This window comes from Plecotus auritus (assembly GCF_963455305.1).
Source record: "Plecotus auritus genome assembly, chromosome: 4".
Lineage (NCBI taxonomy): Eukaryota > Metazoa > Chordata > Mammalia > Chiroptera > Vespertilionidae > Plecotus > Plecotus auritus.
Window position 1 is genome coordinate 36,417,908 of NC_137775.1, and position 3,897 is coordinate 36,421,804.

Genomic DNA, 3,897 nt, shown 5'->3' on the forward strand with positions numbered 1-3,897 from the left:
TTTGGTTAAGTTGAATTGTCTAAGCTGGCTCGAGTTGCTGCGAAAGGGAGAAAGCCAGGCCAAGGGAACTGGTGTTTGATCATTTAAGGCTGCAATTTAAACCTCAACCGAAACTAAGGGAATCCGAAACCAATTCAAAACAGAAAGTTTTATGTGACATTTCTGTCATTGAAACTGATGAGTTATACATTTTTACTGTTGATGCTTAGCCTGTCTTCCTCTTTTGCCAGTATATATTTATCTCTTCGGGCTTAATATCATGTTACAGAAAAACTGCTTTCATTTTGACTATGTTTGTGATACTCAGACACAGAGGTGGATGTTTACTTTGCACTTACAAGAGAGAGTTTTCAAAGAATGGCCACCAAGATAGCAAGATAAATGTTTAACCCACGCAAAAAAAAAAAAAAAAAAAAAAAAAAAGAGGAGTCTCGGGGCCTTTGAAAAACACTGTACCAGCACAGAAATAATTTGAATATAAATAATTATAAAATTGAAATAACAAAGGATTCACATCTAAAAACAGAATTCAAAGTTTTCTACTTGTCAAATTTTATGAACTTTTAAGAATTACTCAATGTAAGTGAAAGTAATAAAAATGAAGCTTAAATATAATTTTTACAATACCATTTACAATGTATCCACTTATTCAGATGGACTTTTACCTAAATTAGTAAGATATTACTGTATTTGTGTATATAGTCATTCACATACATTTTTTGTTACATTTATTTATGTATATATATTTTTAAAAATTTAAAAATTGATTTTTTAGAGAAAGAAAAGGGGGAGAGAAAGAGAGAGAGAGAGAGAGGGAGAGAAACAACAATGTGAGAGAGAAACATCCATTGGCTGCTTCCTGTATGCGCCCCAAGCCGGGATCAAACTGGCTGCCTCTTGATATATGGGATGACGCTCCAACCAACTGAGCACCTGGATGGGACAAAATAATCTGTATTAAAAAAAAAAAATTATCTTCAAGACTTTTTAACTACAATATGTTAATTTTTTTCTAAAGCACAACCAGGTGCATCATTTTACAAATGATTTAATTTATTTACATTATAAAAGATAAAATTTTATATTTAGATCTATGAAAATTCAGTCCTAAATATAAGAAGAATTTAGAAAAGTTTGTTTTCTGGGTCTATCAGTAAAGATGATGACATATCATTATACTGGCTACTACCTCATTTCTTTAAAAAATAATATTTTATATTTTGGATTTAAAAATATATATATTTTTATTGATTTTATTGAGAGATAGATACATCAATGATGAGAGAGAATCTTTGATTGGCTTCCTTCTGCACACCCCACACTGGGGTTTGAGCCCGAAACCCGGGCATGTGTCTGGACCGGGAATCGAGCTGTGACCTTCTGGTTGATACGTTGATGCTCAACCATTGAGCCACACTGGCCGGGCTATGTTTTGTATTTTTAATGACTAAAACAAAAAAGATCTAAACATGCAGCTGTATCTAAACCAGAAGAACCATTTGTTCTTGCCGGTCTTGTATCTCTCTTCAAACTTGACCTTAGCCTCCCTTTGGCCTTGCATTTCAGAGCAGAGGCTCTGAAGCTGTCCTTGTTGATGATAGTTTTGTACAAGGGGATATCCACAGAGTATCTTGTGGGCATGAGGTAACTGTTGTTATAAACTTCCACAAAAGACTTGGTGTTTGACTCTGGCTATTTCCTTCCTGCCCATGGCAGCTGTCACTTTGTGGAGACAGCAGTCAATTCTGGCCCCCAGAGCATGGTGTAGGGGTGGTCTGAGATGCCATCATCAATGTTCTTCACAATGACTGCTTTGCATCCAGAATAGCATCTGGCCAGGACCAGCACCACCTTCCCGGTTTTCATAAACTTGCCTGTGTCAACAGCGACCATAGGACAGGGCCCAGAGCAGAAAGGTACTGCCTCCTTTCCATTCTGCAAATCTTACAAGAGAATATCCTTTGTAGCCTAGCCTATCTGAAAACATAATAGAAAAGGAATTCTGGGAGATACAGTTTAGCCTAGCCAACTTGACCCATTACAAAGCTATCACAGTTGGTACACACTAGGCTTAGTTCCAGGTCCTTGGGACACATTAATAAGTAAAAGAGACAAAGTCACTGCCCTAATGGAACTTATACCTTAGTCGGAAAAGACAACAACAAAGCCGCAGCGTGCGGGGGCCATGGTGGCACCGGGTGGGGGCCAGGGCCAAGGCCCTTGCACAAGTTTCGTTTATCAGGCCTCTAGTAATTAATAAATAACCATGCAAGAATAAACTCTGCTTTGTGTACTCACAACTGTAAACCTACTTTTGCCCTACCCGGCATACTTTCATCATAAAAATTCTCATTCAGAATTAGGTAAAATGATAATCCCAGCATCAGCATGCGCTTGTGTTGGTTTTCACATGCTTTAATGTGCTGTTGTGCCAGCCCGAAGAAAATGAGTTTTCAAGCAATAATGTTTTCCCTAAGGAAAAAATTTAACGTTAGGTTTTGTCTGTGTAGGAAGTGTGTAGGCAGGACTCTCAACTTTCAGGAAAATTTCTGTCTTTATAGAAAAAGATTTTCCAGCTATCCTTTGAAACTTTCATGAAAACAATGAAAAGGAGATATAAATGGAATTGTCACAATAACTTGCCGGATGGCAGAGGTGAGCTCTGGCTCAATACCTTAACTGGAATTGAGAGTAGACGCCGAGAGGAAAGAGAAAGGAGGATAATACATTGGGCCCAGAGTGTTATCGGTGGGGCATCCTCCATGTCCCCACCTGTCGCCAGTGGAAGTGGGCTTCTTGGGGTGCTGCTGGAATAAGAATTTCCGGAGGCCTCCATGGGAGGATGGGTTGTCATGGAAAGTTTGATTTCTGTGGAATGAAACCCCTGAGTTTCCAAGGTTCCATCTCCCTCGGTCCTGCCAAGGAAGAAGTCCCATTTCATCTTCAGCAGAGCTAGACTCAAAGCTACTGCCAAGAGCCTCTGTTCCATATTGAAGCACAGGCCAGTCCAGCTAGCTTAGCTTGTGTTTCCAGCTGCAGTCCATAGCTGTGGGGTCCACATGGCTATGGAGGGAGAATGAGAGAGTGCAAGGGAGCAGGGATGAAGCAAGAGGAACAAGAGAGAGAAAGAATTCCTTTGCCTGGGGATTTTGTATTCCCAAATTTTCATGGGCTTGCACTGGGGTCCACCTTCCTAGCCAATGATCTTTGTTTCCAAGTTAGACTGTCAGGCAAGCACCATCCCTACATCACCTCAGCTTCACCGGGCATGCGCCCATCTTCCTTCCCCCAGTGGTCTGCAGGGAATGGACCTATGGTTCCCTGGGGAGTGAAGGTTGTAGCTTTCTGGTGAAGCTGGCCAGACGACCATGTTCACAATGTCTGTCCTCCCTTTTGCTCCTTCCTGTTATCAATATTAGCTAGCTAATTACAATGGTAACAAAAGCTGCTTCAGAAAATGGTCTGATTGACCAGCTCTCCAAGAGGGCTATAGATTTTTGACACTTGGTCTGGGTTGAATAGAGACTCACCCAAATTTATATATTGAAGTCTTAACCCCTGCGACCTTTGGATATGACTTTATGTGGACATAGGATCTTTACAGAGGTAATCAAATTAAAGTGAAATCTTTAGGGTGGGCATTGATCCAAAGGGGGAATTTGGAGAAGACCTTGTGAACATTCAGAAGACCATCTACAAGCCAAGAACTAAGTCCTGGAACAGATGCTTGCCTCACAGTTCTCAGAAGGAAGCTGCCAACATCTTGATTTTGGATTTGTAGCCTCCAGAGCTGAGACAATACATTTCTCTTGTTTAAACCACCCAGATTGTGGTATTTTGTTTACCAGCCCTAGCAAGCTAACACAACACTCAACCTGAATAAATTTTAGGAATAAA

General features: G+C 40.3%; 1 pseudogene across 1 annotated transcript; it reads right to left on the minus strand.

The window, feature by feature from the left end:
- Window positions 1-1,447: 1,447 nt before the first annotated feature.
- On the minus strand, window positions 1,448-1,869 carry LOC308246011 (large ribosomal subunit protein eL27-like; annotated as a pseudogene). Its single transcript has one exon. The product of its transcript is annotated as a large ribosomal subunit protein eL27-like (transcript).
- Between the last annotated feature and the right edge of the window lie 2,028 nt (window positions 1,870-3,897).